Below are 18164 nucleotides of genomic sequence, written 5' to 3' on the forward strand. Positions count from 1 at the left end.
GCAGATAGTCCTGTATGCAGCTGTATTTGCTGGAACGCTAGCTTCTCTGAGTCTTCGTAGTATACTTGGCCACCAGAGCAAGTCAAAGGCCCCGACGAAATCTACTGATATTACTAAGAAGTTTGGTTTTGGTTTTGGTTTTTTTAGGAGCATTAGCAGCTTAGGCCATATTGCTCCGGGATATGCGGTGGCCATTTCCTGACCTTTCCGCATCATCCGTATTTGGTGGTGACGGGCTCGAACCCCGGTCTAATCAAGAAGCGTGTGCTACGCACTGCTGCTCCTTCCCACCTGGCTACGGAGGCGCCACTAAGAAGTATTTGGTGGCTGAATTTCTGACAGAATCCATGAGCTGTCGAAGAGCATCTTCTGCTGACGGCCTGCTCGAAAGCCGAACTGGTTTGAGGACTGGAAATTTGAATTTTTATAGTGTTTTTCCAATCTGGATAAGAGAAGACGTTCAAATATTTTGCTTAAACGGTAAGGAGTTCTATGGGTCTCTATGACCTTGGCTGCTCTGGTGGCTTACTTAGGTTCTTCAAAATGAGATTGGCCTCATTTTGAAGAAAATGTTCTTCAAAATTTCTAGATTGGCCTCTTTCCAGTCATCCGCGAAAAGTCCAACTTGCAGACAATGGTTGTACAGGCTGAGAAGGAGATTTGATTGCGTCTCTGCCAGCTTCTTAATTACTTCTGCTTCAATGAAGTCTAACCCTAGGCTTTTTTTGTTTTTTGTTTTGCCAAAGTCAAGTTTTAATTCATCTAAGTTGAAAGGCTGTTCTATAGAACTGGTGCTGTAGGATACGTTTTCAGCACAGATTTCTTGTTGCTGGCTATATTGAGGATCTATGTTTAGCGGGAACAGGGTGTCCAATTTTTGTAGATATACACAACTTGTTCGTACATTAATATTAAATATTATGCAAATTAAATATTATCTCCCAAGTGTATAGATGACGTTTGGATTACTGTACTTAGCCAGAGAGTCAATAAATTGCCATGTTCTCCCGTTTTTTTTTTACATTACAGTTTTTTTTACAGTACTGCGTTTTCAACTCTTCATTTTACTACTACTTTCTGCTACTGCATTTAACTATTATTTTGTTTATCAAATAGAGGTCAGAAATCTCAATAATTACTTGCTTGATTTAGTTTTAAAGTTTACTTCAAAATTTTATGCACCAACTAATCTAATTCATTTTTATAATAAAATTTATAATAATTCTACAAAAAATATTTTATTTAAGATAGAACTATGCTATTACAGAAAATTATAAGTCGATCTAAACTTTATGATTATTATTATTATTTTCAAAGTAGATCATATGGTAAAAAAAAGTTGCCGGCCTCTGATTCAGATCAATGGTTCTCACCAGTTGTGACCTAAGATAAATAAAAAAACACAGAATCATAAACGATAACAGCCCATCCCCAATCTAGATTTGGGGGTACAGGGTTAAGAACCTTTCCGGAACGTGGACAACAACAGCGTATTATGCACCGTAAAAACTAATGTTGTTAGGGTGAATAATACCCTTAAAATTACGAAAAATGCTAAATAAAATGGAATATGATACAAAATACAGGTTTATTTCAACCTATTTCTTAGTAAAGTATAAAGAAAATTGATTGACCAGCAAAGCACTAAACAAACTCATGTAGGGCGCCTCATACAACAGGCTCTCTACAAATCCATCTAAGTGCCAAACTATCTCTTTTGCAACTTCCAGATCACGTAATGAGATATTGACTATTCCCATTATATTGGATCAGCTGGTACTAAAAAGAGTCATCAAATTATGGACTTAATCACATATTGTGATTAAATTGTCAAATTGTCTCAAGCAACTGCCAATTTGACAACCTATCTTCCATGTCACCAGTAAATACTTTGAAATTATTGTATTAATCAAGAGGAATACTTTCCACTTAAAAATTACAGATGTGCTCGCCCTCGATACAAAACAATGGCTCTACCAATCAGCGATTCCGTTATTTGGAATTAGCTCGACGAAACTACAAGCTGTCCAGCGCAACTTCGTAAGGTACCGCTCCTACTGGAATCCTCTGTTCTAGTACTCACATTACTATCAATCATTCTCTGCATACTTTCATCACTAAATTCTTGTTATTAGAAATAAAAAAAAAAACTAGCTAATCACAAGTTCCTCTATAAAATTCTCCGACAGAATTTTATAGATAAAACTGCACCTCGGGAACTACTGCAACTAATCGATTTCCATGTCCCGCCTAGGCCAACTGGACATCAAGACTTCCATATCCAACTTTTCAAACATTAATATTGAGCAATACATTCCTATGAGCCGACTCTTCTCAATTGCAAATAATCTCAATTTAGATTTATTTAGCACCTCACAGAATATCCTTATTGCTATTAATATCCATGTAGCTTTCCGTGACTCAATAAATGTTATACTCGTGGTCTAATTAGGCTTATTTTTTTTAGTCCTGTAAGTTCCTACTTTATTATTATTACTACATTCGTTATTGTTTTGTCATTGTTATAATTACTTTCAGTCTATTATACGTGCACTGTAACTGGATGCACTTTAAAGCATGTTCTGTTTTAATATATAAAAATTAAAATTAAATAAATAAATTAAGGAAGCTTACAAAAATGCAAAATTGCTGGCGTCTGCTATATAAAAAGATCTGTAATTTTTACTACTACGATATACATATTCAAAATTTTAGTTTTACTTTTTACTATTATTATTCATTGCTTTTGCCTAGTTTGATGGGACGCTCGATAACCGGAATGCCCTAATCCCTGCGCTTGCAGGAAAACAAAGCTTTTAAGGGACTTTTCTGCTTGGTAAGTTTATCACCAAGTCCAACTTTATGTTAGCAGTGAAAATGAATAGCACACTGGAAGTGTCCATAGTAAAATGAACTCCCGAGTTTTGATGGCAGTGCTTCATTTTGAAAATGATTTGTTTCTATATAAGTGATTCCAAACAAAGATAAATGCAATAGTATATCTTAGGTGTTGAGGAATACTGTTCCGGGCAGAATGAGTTTAGAAAACGCAGCAACCGTACTACGTTGAGATAAATTTGATTTCAGTTCTTTATTTGTGCGGCAACTCAAATAGTTACAACTACTATCTTTCGGGTGCTGACTGAACGTCCACTTCAAACAGCAATGAGAATATGTGCATATTCTCCTGAAGTTCTGCAACCTGGTTCCGAACTCTCGTTTTAAATTGTAATTTATATCGACCACTGTGTCGAATTCAAGTTTAAGAAACTGAATCTTACACTCGAAGTAGGAAAGTGCTTAGTATGTTCATTTTTCAGATGCGGTTTTCACAAACGCAGAAGTTGAAATCTTTTTCACTATCAATTATCTTTAGTTTGTTTGCTCCTCGAATAATAAAAAAAAATCAAGGATTACTACTGCCCATATACATAACATTTTAATTACCAGAACACCGTGCACTGTGCTTTAACTACCATTTTCAGACCCACTAAATAATTGATTTATCCACGTCCTGTTGAAACAATGTACCTTGGTTACTATCATTAACCAAATTTTCAAACTCTGTCTATATCATTCAGAAAACTTGGATATAAAACTTGTAAAATATTCATCGATGGTATTACCAAATATCAAAAGTAATAAATGTGGTACTGAACACTGAACCGCACTCATGACCCCGGAGCATTTAGAGCAATAGCCATTTATAAACAATCCTGTCTTCTACTGATTAACCATTGCAATGCGTTCCGACCAGTGGCCCGCTGTTCAAATTTAAATGTGATCAAGTGGGACTGTATCAAAAGCCTGACTAATGTCTAAACATACTATTCCAAGATTATTCTTTATATCCAGTTCTTTGTGGCCATTCATAATGGTTAGGATATTAGTCAGATAAAATCTCTCTTTAGACACCCCATGCTGTATAATACATGTGTTATAATTTTATTCCTATGCAGATACCTACAATACATCCTTAATCGTGGACTCCATGATTTTCTCTACTACAGAAATTACACCTACACGGTTGTGATTAAAGGTAGTTCCAGTTTTGAAATGGAACAAGTAAGTGTCTTAATTATCCATTTCATAACTGGAACTACGTTTTGTGTATTTCGAGAAATATTTGAATATCTCCAATCTGTTGGGATTTCACCCTGATTCCAGGAATGCACCCGTTTTAATACACAGGGGTTAGGCAATCTGATGTTCCTTTAATAATGTGAAATAATTATATTTTTATAATTAATAATCTTTTTTTATTTTTTTTATTTTTTATTTTTATTTTATACACTAAGCGAACTTTTTCTGATCACACCTCGTATACACATATCAATCGTCCCCGAAGCTTTTAAAGCTCCCGTCCTTTACTGTATTATCGATTAATCTCTATGTCCGGGTCTAACAACAGATTCATTATCCACACTTACAGAATCATGGATACAGCTTCTAGAAGGGTGGTAGCGAGGATATTAAGGTGATGACAGAAGTTTACGTAGAGTAAACTCAAATGTATAACTGCCTAAATTACATTAGATGTAGGATTTATCTTTTCATATTATTATATCACTTCAATCAGTCGTCAGGGGGCCGAACTCACAACCATGAATTTTGGTTCTGTAGGTCAAAATACATGTCCTAAGTTCTTTCATACCCTATACATGAAAGTTTTCTCCCCACCCCCACCCCAAGCTGCCTCTATGACGAAACTATGCGATATGTCGTACATTCACGTAGCAAATCGGTTGTCGGAGGTATTGAAAATGCTCCCGACGTTCCAATAACAGGGTGACTGCAGACAGCCTGCTGAAATATTCAATGCGAAGTCGGAGCGTGTTTGTTTGCTACTAACACGCAGAGGAATGGAGGAGCAGAAGATGCTGTTCAATGAAAGGAAATCTCCGTATCTTGTCTCTATGGCAGCTGCGGGAAGGGAAGCAGGAAAGAAATAGAGAAAAGTTCAAAATCTTGCTCTCTCTCAAAGGACGCGTTTTGACAGATGAGGTGGGGTAGCATATTGCAACACTATGCACTAATAAAAGCAAAAGTCTGCACACATGTCAAATATCGGGGAAATAAGAAGTGGTGGATGCCAGAACTTTCAGGAATTGCACAAAGCAAACCCCAGCCTAGCTAAACTAGAAACGATAGCGTATAGCATTCTAAATAGTATCATAAGCCTTAATTAATAATTACCAATTAAATAATTAATTGGTAATTGTTAAATTAAATAAAATATCCAAAATTCAAAAGGAAGGATATTCCACAGGGCTTTACAAAGCAATGAATAATTAAATAAATACTCTGTGAAAAAGTACCAAAAAAGTTCTACATTATATAATTTCAATTTTTTCGTAATGTTTCCTATTATTTTACTTATCCTAATTCATATAGCATCTGTATGCTATTATTCACAAAGAATTTAGGTTTTCCTAAATTCGAAAACAGCAGAAGTCAATTCCAGTACTTAAAAACATTAACTGAAAATCCAGAATGATCTCTCTCTCTCTCTCTCTCTCTCTCTCCCTCTCATGCTGTTTTCATCTTTCCTGTTTGTTTTGAAAATATGATATATTCTATAAGGTATTTTCAAAACAAACAGGAAATATGAAAATAAAAATAGGACAAAAATTTATATCTTATGAGTATCAAAGATGGGACTCATATATCGGCTGTTAGCATCAGTCTTTTTTTTTTTTTCCGTAAGTGGAAAACTTTCCTTTTTTAAGAATGAAGATGGATAATTTTAGTGTAATCATGAATTATACGTTCAGAACTAACGTATGCAGACATCATGAAATCCACAAAGCGACAGAAAAAGCCAATGCATTCACAGATAAATGTAGTATTATTAGTAGGATAGTGGAGCAGAAACGAAAAGAGAAGGATGTAATGCAGAGAACTAAGTTCTCAGAAGACATTAATAGTGAAGGCATAATCATGAAAAGGAATAGCTATATAGTTTTTGATTTGGCAATATATAAAACAATGTCAAAAAGATAAGACTTCTATGTCTTCTTTCTCCTTGGAATCTACATACAGTATCTCAAATCACCGATATGAGCACCGATGGCTGCCACCTATACTGATAGCAAAAACATATCATGGCAACACTACTATTGCAGTAACTGCGATACCACTTTAATTCCTTCATTCCGATATCCTCTCAACATAAGACAAGTTTTCTACAAAGCGAAGGTCTTGATTGTTGCCACGGCTCCAAATAGTACAGTGAGCATATTTCTCTTTGTTATTCCAAACATTATTTTAGTGCTTAAAGTTATCTATTCAATAATGTAATACTATCCATTCAGGGTAAAGGTAAACACTTCAATGATGCATTCTCATTCTATCAATCTGAACAGAGACGAATTTGTAGTAAAACAAGACAGCTCTATACTCTCAGAAGAGACGACATTAATGAAATTGTAAGATTTGTTCTAAGCATGGACGATCACCCACTGCTCCATAAGTTATGGGAGAGGAAAACGTATAGGGGAATATCCCCCCGTGTGCATCATCTATACTCCTACTCATTAAGCAATGAAAGGTAAGGGTTTTCATCCTCGTACAATAGGATGGAAAAAATTTCTTCCTAGGTGAAGAAGAACAGAAAACAAAATTTAGCCTGGACTGCCATGCAGACGAAGGGAGACATTCCCTCATCTACGTTTTCCTGTGCTCGTTGGGAGGAATACTCTCCCATAACATGCGGGGCAGTGGGTTGATTGTCCATGTCTAGAACAAGTCTCGGTGGATTATAACCACCGAGACTTATTCTAGGCATGGAAAATTTATAAAAGTTTCATTCATTATGAGTAATGAGACGTCCGAAAATATGGTTGATACCTAACTTAAATCAAAAGACAGTTTTCAGAACTGTCAACTCGGGGAAAAAATAAGAATTTTGGCCATTCTCCCTTTGGTATTTCAATCGCTATGTCACTATTAATGAATCATATTCTTCTACAGAAGCTCCTAGAGTGCAACTGAACTTACGTTTAGACTAATGAACCCTATTATCATTGCATATCTTTACTTGTTGCTACTCTACTCAGAATACCCTGTGCTCTACCAGCTATTTAAAAGTGTTTCTAAGATTAAAATTTAATTATTAAAAATATTTATTTTTTAAATCAGAACTCATTTGACCAAGTTAGTAATGATCTCAGAAATATCGAAGTTAATTTCCATTTCTTAGTGAGGGTTCCTATTAAATTCACAGAAAAATTTAAGAATTTTCGATTTTATTCAGAAAATCCTACAGATAAAACTGCACTGTGCCTTCTGGAAGAAGTTTACATTTTCTTATTATGCACAGTTTTATTGTACATATCCTGTATAATAAAATTTAAGTGACCAGCCATCGAATCTTTTTTTTTTTTTTAATAATTAAATTTCAAACCTTTGTTCGGTTTTAAAACGCTCCAGTTTTAAAATCCATAAATTTCTAAAAAATAAACCGAACAATGAACAACTTTCTAAAAAGTTTTAAAACCGAAATGAACATATTTCATTATCGTTTTCAATTTACGTTCATTTTTTAAGTTCATTTTTTTTCTTATTCTCCAATACAAAAATATTTTTTCTCTAAAGCATATCTGTTGATATTCTGACAATAGTTGCTCATCTGTTCCCAAATTGAATTTTTATTTGTATTTTAACCCCTAGAACTACCTTTCGGTCAATATAAACATTTAGAGATGTAAATGAATACAGTTGTTAGTGCTTAATATTTACTGAAATGTGCTTCGCCAAAACTTCTCTACGACTAGGTATACTTCTCTGAAATCCAGAGAATTTTAAAATCCGGCACCTCTCAATCCCCGAGGGTGCCAGATTTTAAAGAGTTTACTGCAGTTCAACACAAAGAAGTGCTTTGTCTTCTATAACTGCTGCTGTTTTGTTAGCCGTATTAAAACAATAAACCCCTTGGCGGACCGCAATGTTCACTGACCTCTTGGAAGAGATCCAACCCCAAGAAATATTTAAAAATAATTCAGAAATAAATTATTAATCTATTTTAAGAGTCTGCTGAGTAGCACAGTGGCTATTAACACCGTTCTACCCACGCCATTTGGAAAAGGCTTGGGTTCGAATTCCGTCAATGACGTGAGGAACTTTCATGGACTTTTCATACCGTGAAATCTCAGGCGTGGACAGCAAGGTTCTTACCCGGAAACTCGGGTTTTTTTTTTTCCAGAAAACTGGCAAATCGACCAAAGAACACAAACACACAATTAATTGATATAACACACATGGGAAAATAAGTTAGCCCAGAGATTCCCAAACTTTCTCGGTTCACGGCGCCCCTGGGCCAAAAGAGATACCTAACACAGTGGTTTTCGACCTTTTAATAATCCGATTCTCTCTCTCTGTGTATATATATAATATTAAAAAATATGTTATATGATAGTTATTATAATAATATAAGTATAAACAAAGTTACAGTAAAATTCATAATACAAATTATATATACTTATATAATAATTTTATTCTTTATATAGAGGTCCTAAATAAACAACAATTATAGATCACTACAAAATTAAAAATATACGGTAAAACGAATACCGTACACCTTTTTATAATGAAATTAATAAATAAATGAAAAAAAAAGTTTAAGTAACTTAAAACCCAAATTACATGGCACCCTTGGAATGTTGTTGTGGCAACCTGGTACGCCGCAGCACCCCGGTTAAAAACCCTTAGGCGGCCCTAATATGACAGTTTTTTTTTTTTTTTTTTTTTTTTTTAATGTCTCCAATGATCGGCCCCCAATTAACGGATAGGCCTACGCTACACTATTTACTCTACACTATTTAAATTATCAAATTCAAGTAAATTTTTAAATGTTTTCAAAAAAAAATTATCTCTAAATTTATAAAAAACTAACTACGAACGATGTTTGCGAACCAATTTTATTTAATGTATGTAGCCAATGTATAGTAGAAAGGAATCACCAAGAAAGAGAAGAATGATGATATCCAGCTCATGACCCTGGGTGTGCCTAGCTCATACTAACCAGATGTGAGCCCCTGGGGATTAAGAAAAACCTATCACAATATTAAAAATATTATGTAAATTACAGTGATTCTAATAAAAGTAATTTAAAATTAATGGACTATACATAAAATAAAGTTAATGCGATGAATGATATCGGTATCTCCCAACTAAAAAGTTCTCTGTCAACTTATGTGAAAGCACTGAAATTTAAGCTCCAAGCTGTCCTCAGCCATAAAACAATGACTTTCAAAACTAATGAAACTGAGTCGGACAAAACAGAAACTAGTTTGGTTATCTGGCTGAATTATACCCAGCCCTGCTATAAACTAATTAAAAATATACATTACTGTATATCGAATAACTGAACAACTTTATACTATGCTGTGTGTTTGTGCAGTAGCACAGTGGCTATAAGCATGTCCTCCCTAAACAGGGTGAAAAAGGCCCGGTTTCGAATCCCTTCAAATTTTTCTAGGCTTTTTTTTTTTTTTTTTTTTTTTTTCACTCCATGGCTGAATTAGTCGGTCTCAGGCGTATATGGCAAGTCTCCCCCCCCCCCCCCTCAAACTCGCCATTTTTCGTATAACAAAGAGGCAGTAGAAGAATTTCTACTGCCTCTTTGCTGCGAACAGAGAACAATTTGCAATTTATGGGCATAATACACATGGGCAGATAAGATATGGTAGTTTATTTATACTGTACTATGCTATGTTCCCTTTTAATCAGGGCGCCTTGGAGTATATAAGAAAGCGAACTGAGGACTGGGAGATGAACGCTAATGCATTTTAAACACGCATTTCTTCTTGGACGATACAAGACGGGGCATGGTTGTTGACTTCAACGTGCATTTCTTGGACGATATGATCAAATTTTTTTCCTTCCCCCTCTTCCCACAAGGGGTGAGAGCTCGATTAGTATATTTAACACTAACCTTAACTAGTATATCCCTAGCCAGGCTCCACGTGCCAGGAATGGTAACCAGATGGTGGCAATTTCTCCTGCCATCTGGGCTAAGTGGCCAGTCACTCAACATAACCCAGCCTTACACTATATTTACACCACTTCATTGATTCGCATTTTTCAGTACAATATCAACACAAATTAAAACAGCAGAGTCGCCACAGTCTGCGGAGCCACAAACACAATAAATAAATTAATTAACACACACACACACACACACACCATCTTAGGTTGTGTGCTGTGCGAAAAACTACAAAAACGTACAATGGTTTAAATGTAATGCTTCCATTTATCCCCTCCCGTCCCTCTGTTACCTCCAATCCCATCTCTCATCCATAATGAGAAGTTAAGTGGATCAATGTATTTGAGTAGAGTTTATCAGAATAAACACGGAGGCAGCTGAAGCTTCGTAAATTGTGTGCTTATCCTGTGGTCTATTTGCACATGAAAAACTGGAGTAACAGGAAGTGGAGCAAACTCTCACCAGAGATCAAATTACCCGGCCATAATGCGAAAAAAGAAAAGCCCATAGAAGTTCTACCCATGGAGACAGAATTCGCATCCAAGCTTTTTCTGATACAGCGTAGAACAGGCATGACAAAACCGCGGCTCGCTAGTCGCATTCAGTACTTGCACTCCTGAACTGTTCTCTCAGAGAAATATGGACTGGAGAAATTCACATCTCAAAATAATAATTTTATTCCAGAAAATTGAGAAAAGAATCCCGAGTAGCAGCTAAAAATCAAATTATTTTTTGACGATACGAGATAGCATTCTTCCTAATACAAATACAAATTATTATATTAGGACCACCCGTAATTTCTTACATATACCCATTTATATATTATGTCTCTAAATTGCGTGTGTTCTCTGGTCAACTGCCTGTTTTGCTGGACGAAAAAAACCCAGTTTCTGGGGGAGGGGAAACCTTGCTACCTACGCCTGAGACCGACTAACTCAGCCACGGAGTGAAAAAAGCCCATTAAAGTTCCTCGCGTCATCGACGGGATTCGAATCTAGGCCTTTTCCACCCGGTGTGGGGAGGACGGTGACGATACCACTGTGCTACCCGCGCAGACACATTCGTGCTAATGCCAATTAGCATTCAAGAAAATGGTGCACTAACTTTCATTCATATAGGTATATACTGTACAGACGCTACCACTGTGCTACCGCACAGACACTGGCGACTTCACCGCATACTTTAAAGGCGCCTCCGTAGCCAGGTGGGAAGGAGCAGCAGTACGTAGCACACGCTTCTTGATTAGACCGGGATTCGAGCCCGTCACCACCAAATACGGAGGATGCGGAAAGGTCAGGGAATGACCACCGCATATCTCGGAGCAATATGGCCTTAGTTGCTAATGCTTCTAAAAACCAAATAACAAATAACAAGCATACTTTAATGTTTTGGAAACCAGCGCGATGCTTGAAACTATTAAACCACCCGTTGCTTGCCACGAACTTGACTTGGGGTTCGCCATACTTATCCTTAATATTTTCATAAATACTTCTTGCTTTTGCTTGAATGGCCATTAGACTCAGAGGCACTCACTTCTTAATCTGATTTTCTATCCAAATTATTAATAACTTTTCCATCTTCGATATAGCACCTGAACACTGTTTTGTGATCACTGTTGATCTTAACTGCGTTGATCCTTTAACGTGTTCTTTTATACGCTCACTGTCCCTTAAAATAGTAGTAGAAGTAGTGGCATGTGATGCAAGAAAGCATGTATATGAGCATGTGTTATGCAGCATCAGTCAAAAAAAAACACACCATTCCCTCCAAATGCCTGTTCAGTTCCTCCTTAAATTTATTCAACCTATCAACTTCCACAACGACAGATGGAAGTTTGTTCCAGCAATTAACCACCCGCTGGCTAAAGGCAAATTTCCGCACATCTATTCTACATCTGTCTTTTCTTAATTTGATTTGAAAATATGCCCCCTTAGGTTCGTAATCTGAACAAGTGGAAGGATCCCATCAGAATTCAGCGTGCTCAACCCATTCAAGGCCTTATATGCCTCAATCATATCACCGCGCAGGTGCCTAGTCTCCAGCCACTGCAATTTGCAGAACTTAAGCCTCTCTTGGTAAGAGGATCCCTTCATTCCCCTCACCAATCTTGTTGCCCTTCTCTGTACACGCTCAAGTAAATCTACATCCTTCCTAAAATGAGGCCTCCAGACCTGTATGCAGTACTCAAGGCATGGCCTGACCATTGCCTTATACAGAGGGATAATCACCTCCTTTTCCCTGCTAGCAAAATTCCTATATATCATTGACAAAACTCCATGACCTGCCCTGGCAGCCTGTCTACCTTGCTCAGAAAACTTCATATCTGCCTGCACAATTACTCCCAGGTCTTTTTCATTTTCTACCACCTTTAGTGCAGTACCACACAGTTGGTACGTTTCTCTGGGGTTAACTTCTACCCATAGGCAGTACTTTGCATTTGTCAAGGTTAAACTTCAGTTGCCACTTCTTAGCCCATCTGCCCAAATTATCTAGATCCTGTTGCCGTAGCACACTGCCATTACTGTCATTAACAACCCTGCCAACCTTTGTATCATCTGCAAACTTCGACATTAAGCCTGATATACCTTCATCAATATATCATTGATAAATATACAAAACAACAGTGGACCCAACACCGAACCCTGTGGGACTCCACTAATAATATTAGTTCACGAAGAGCAGCACCCATAGTATTCACTGTTGAAGCAGTGAGACTTAATTCCATGCAATAGATGACAAACTTTGTCCTGCTTAGTAATTCTTAATTAATCATCTTCATTTCTAAATCAATTTTGTTTCGTTTTCTAGCACTGCCAGCACTTGCACTTTCCGTTGGTCCCTTTCCCTTCACCATTGTAATAAGTACATAGGAATGAAGAGAAGATACTAAAAATTTATTTATGTTTCTTATATGATAACGATAAAAGTGTAGTGCAATTTGCATTATAAAAATGACCCTTTCGAGAGATGAATAGCTTAGTTATATAGCGAAAATTTCAACTTCCAAGGTCTTGGAACGAATTACCAAAAAAAAACATGTGTTATTGGGTTCACATTACGATATTTTCACGATACCTCCATTTATTCCTACGGGATGCAAAATACGTTCCCACGAATTCTTTTAAGTTTGCTCCAGCCGGCAAAAACGTACGTAAAGTCGAATTTCCGTAAGTCGAGTATTACGTAAGCCGGGGAGTGGCTGTAATTGCCATGCGCCATGAAACCCTTAGCAACAGCAACTTAGTGCGTATAAATCGATCAAGCTGAAGAAAATACCAATTTTCAATATTCGAATGGAGAATTTTATATTTTAACATTTTTAATTTTATGCGCGTTATTTTAGCTAAAGAAGAGCGAACGTCACACAATCGATGTGTATTTTTTGTTCAACTAAAATCGGTTTACATTCATTTCAGAACTACATCGATTACGTTCTCTGTCTTCCGATAACGGAAGATAGGGAACAATTTTCTTAGCGAGTGAAAAAGTAGACTTTAGAAATACCTTTTCTAAATGGAATAGATCTCCTCCTTTCCTCATACCCCTTGTATAGAGCAAGACGTGTTTACCAGTAGTAGTCTAAGTATAAAAAGTTTTACAAATTATCTACATATACAACCATGAGAGGTAAGTACAGCTCATTCTAATATTTTATTTTTCTTGTAAACTAATTTAGCAGTTTGTTTTTTATTGTCTTTGAGTTATTATGAGCACAGGTGCATTCTCAGTATATGCAGTGTAGAATGTAGAAATTCCACCAGTTGTCGACGGGAATCGAACCCAGACCTCTCTGACCGAGTGACAGACAACGATGATTGTGCCGAGTAGGCTACCTCATGGGGGGGAGGGACAGTGAAAACACTATTCTCTGATTGTTGATTCTTCAAGAGCTACGTCACTGCAACTCAAAAAGTATACTGCGTGCGTGTAAGGCGTCAAAGTGATTAAAGCAACTCGTGAAGATATTCACAATATAAGATAATTAAAACGATGCATTAAAACTACCTTGATAGTTAGTATAAACGATGTGTGTGTGTGCATTAACCCTTGCATAAGTAAACTACTTCATACTCTGAGGCTTTAGTCAACAAATATCTTTTAGACTGCAACGGGTTTGTTTGTTGTAGGGTTTTTGGCACATCAGCGACTAAGGTCATACTGCATGTATATATTGTCTGTAAATTGAGTGCTCTGTTTTGGATTTTCTGTTTGCTGAACAAAAAAAAAACCAAAAAAAAAAAAAAAAAAACCCATGCTACCCTCTCCTGAGACCGACTATCTCAGCCACGTTTTGAAAAAGGCTCATAAAAATCGACGGGACTCAACCCCAAGACTTCTCCGCCTGGTGAGAGGAGGACGAGGATTCTACCAACTGTGCTACCAGGAGGGCAACTGTAACAAAAAGAGTCTTCTTCTTCTTCGCCTTTTCCCACGTTATATGGGATCGGCATTCAATGTTCCCAATTCACACTTTACATCCTCTTCTTCTCCTCTAGTTGGATTAACTTCTTAACCGGAACACATCTATTGGTTTTGGCATAGTTTTTACGACCGGATGCCCTTCCTGACGTCAGCCCTCGCCATTTATCCGGGCTTGGGATTTAAGTTGTCGCAGCCATATAAATGGAGTAGCTCTTATTCAGTGATGAAGCTTCCTTGTGATGTCACAATTTAAGAATTTTACGCAATTTATGCCGAATTTCTGACATTGCTGTAGTTCTTTTATTTCGTGGAAACATCCAAATGGCTCACTCGATAGAATTACTGTGACCTTGAAAATACCAATAATGTATAACTCAGTAACACGTGAGTATTTTTAAATACAATTTGGTATCCTGAAAACTTCTACATCAAAGCTATCAGGTGGCACAACTATTCTACTAAGCATTCCCAGTGACTGATTATAGTTCCTTAAAAATTTAATGACCTTGAAATTGCCTATGTAACAAACTGTAACAAAAAAGAGTACAGGAGTAAAATAAATCTACCTGTAATTTTCGTCTGAATTCATCATTCTTTATATTCAATGAAAACCAATTATAACGCTTTCCTAAAATTCATGGAGGAAATTTCTGAAACAGAAAAAAGATGGACGGAAAAAAGCTCATGGATATTTGAATTACACGAACACTTTTCATTTATATTTTCGCTTAGTCACTCTTTCGGTCATATTTAGACACTAAAATTGCAAGATAATTCTCTGCAGGAAAAAATGTATTGTTTCAACAAGCATATGAGAAAATCGATTTTCTAACAAAATCGTTAAAATGTTTTCGTGAAAGATTTTAAAGCATGTGGCTAAGGGTTACAGAAGGAGATAAGACCTTGCTCTCAAATAAGTTGAAATTATCACGCCAGAGGTCTGTCTCAGGAAAATCAAAAAATGATTGAGTATTTTGAATACTCATTTCGAAACTCCCGAAGGCTAAAATCGAAAAATATATTTTGAACTGATAAATGCTACTGTTTCTAAAAATGAAAGCAGCACTCTCCTTCCTAAACAAAGTGGAAAACTTCACCTCAAGAAAATCAGACAATTCCTATGCAATTTTCACGATCTATAAAAAAGAGATTCGGATTCAAAAGAGATTGATTTGCATAGATATGCTACTATATTTTTTTAAAAAAGTGGCGGTCCATAATTCTGGAGAACTGGTCAACTTAATGAAAACTGAAAACCATATTTAAATAAATAACCTTTATCTGTACTGGTAAATTTACCGTGTAATTCATATGTAGGAAACTACGTTCCACATCAGGAAATTTCCCAACTAAAGACAAAGCGGACTTACTGAAATCCTATTTTTCTTCTAACTCTTGTATCAGCTACCTTGTTAAACAGTCTCTTGTGAAATCCTGAAAATGGTAGTAATCACCATACCGATAACTTCCACTATTTTAAGATCTTTTTCTAATTCCGAATATGAAAAATTAATGACAAAATGTGGCCATTATTAATGCCCACAGGAACATCATAAAAAAATAGCATGCTTGAAACGGCAGTAGAATTTATAAATAAAACGAACACAAGGCAACAAACATTCAGTTCATCAACTCAGCTCAAAGAGTATGCGTTATTTTCAATTTGCAAAACTCTAGTATTAATGCTCTAAAATTACAATAAATAAGAATTATGACAGGTAATTATTCACTCATAATCATATGGTTCATATTCACACATAGCGACTAAAGTCGCGAGATAACTGTTCTCTACATTCTCTGAATCTTAAAAAAAAATCGCCCCCCCCCCCCAAAAAAAAATTCATACATTCTGGCGCCTGTGCCTTTAGCGTTAATTCTTAAATGAAAAGACAACCGTTTTGAGTTTTAATATTTTTATTTCATTTATTCATTTATATTTAATTAATTTATTTATTGATGATATTTTAAGGAGTCCTTATGTGCTGTGATGTAATGACTAGATCGTAGTCATTACATCACAGCACATTAATTTTCAGCACTCACCTCATAGTAATCCGCTTAGTTGTTTGAAAGTTTTACCACGTACATAGTGGTTATGAGATTCTAATAACTTTTCTATTTCTAAAAGTCTCATAACTTTTCTTTTCTAATAACTATTAGCTTTTATCTCATTTTAATTAGACAACCATAGAATGGAAAGTGCACTTTCATTTCTTAGAAAAATTTTTAAAGCTCATAACTTAGCAATTTTTAAATTTATAATTTCTTTAAGTTATTAGAATCTCATAACCACTATGTACGTGGTAAAACTTTCAACCAACTAAGCGGATTACTATGAGGTGAGTGCTGAAAATTAAGCTAAGCTATAACTACGATCTAGTTAATTAATTAATTAATTTATTTTTATTTTCGCAACAGAGTAGAGATGAATGCATTTGTTGTCATGGAAATGGTAGGCGATAATATGCAGCTACAGAAACTTTGCCGTAACTTTCCTGAAGCAATGTTTCCAGACATCAATCAAACGCACACTGTAATATGATTGGACGGTCCACTGATAATCAAATTCTGTGATGTGTATTTCCTATTGGTTATTCCTAGCCACGACTGACAGCTACCGTCATTCAAACTATACGCCATATGCATTTCTGGTTTTTTTTTTTTTAACTTAATATTTAGAATGTGACACCGATAATCGTTGCAGCACCCTCGTTATGTAAGCATATCGCCACTGCTCCAGAAAAGATAAGCCAGCAATCGAAGAAAGCAAGTGGAGCATGAAAAATCTTATCTTCAGCCCAAGAGGACAACACTGCATTTAGCAACAAAAAATTAAAGTCTTTAAATTTCTTTACGCGATTAACTTTTATTTCTATATTCAAGTTATCGCAGTGGGCCCGGCCAGATATCCCCGTTGGTCAAAATTTGGAAACGAGAAACCAGAAATCGAGGAACGCACGAATGAATTAAAAATTTTCATCTGGATTTCAAGATTACTTCAAAATTCGCAACCGTTCTTTCACATTCATTATGAAGTTTTGCGGCAGTGATTACTAGCACAACTTCACAGTTATTGCAAAGTTTCCAGTGAATGCATATAATCCGACAACTGCCCTGAGAACTTCAAAAAAGTGCTATAACGATTACATCGAGCATTTTCCATCGGACTTTGAATCCAGCTATATCGAGTTCGGTTATATTTTGTATATAATAAAATAAAAATAATTTTATAATATTAAAAGATCTCATATCGAAAACTATTAAACACATGAATGCAGTTTCAAGCAAATATTCTAAAACTATAATCAAGATTCTTTTAATAAACAAAGCTTTCTCTTTTTAGTGCGCATCGAATTAGACCATTGTGTGTACGCGTAACTGTATATGTATCAGTCGGAATCAGTAATACCAGACTCAAACCTCTGAGACAGTTCCGAGTGTCCGAATGAGAGCGACCTGGAGATCTCCAATGGGCTATAAAGCTCTAAAATTTGTATGCGACGCCTCAAGTATTCGTCACTCTAGCAATGTTGGTTTCTAGGAAGGTAAGGCCGCGTATTGATCTTTGATGGCATTAATCTCTGTTGGAGTCTTTCTAACCATTTTTTGCAATAGTGACAGGACACTGCTAGTTGTGATGGTCTGATGCCAAGTGTGGTGATCTGGCTTTGGAATGGTCCGGTTATACTTGCTGGGGGTGACATTAACCTCTCAGCTTCAAAGGGAACAGAGATTTCACCATGTGCGAAAGTGCTCG

At 36.1% G+C, this 18164-nt stretch overlaps 1 protein-coding gene across 7 annotated transcripts in view; it reads right to left on the bottom strand.

Annotated features, from left to right (window-relative positions):
- LOC150091454 (protein still life, isoform SIF type 1-like) overlaps positions 1-18164 on the bottom strand; it is a 1372582-nt gene that overhangs the window by 1030148 nt on the left and 324270 nt on the right. The gene's annotated exons all lie outside the window — the stretch shown is intronic.

Source organism: Mastigoproctus giganteus, chromosome 1 (genome assembly GCF_048544385.1).
Source record: "Mastigoproctus giganteus isolate SK-2022 chromosome 1, ASM4854438v1, whole genome shotgun sequence".
Taxonomy (NCBI): domain Eukaryota; kingdom Metazoa; phylum Arthropoda; class Arachnida; order Uropygi; family Thelyphonidae; genus Mastigoproctus; species Mastigoproctus giganteus.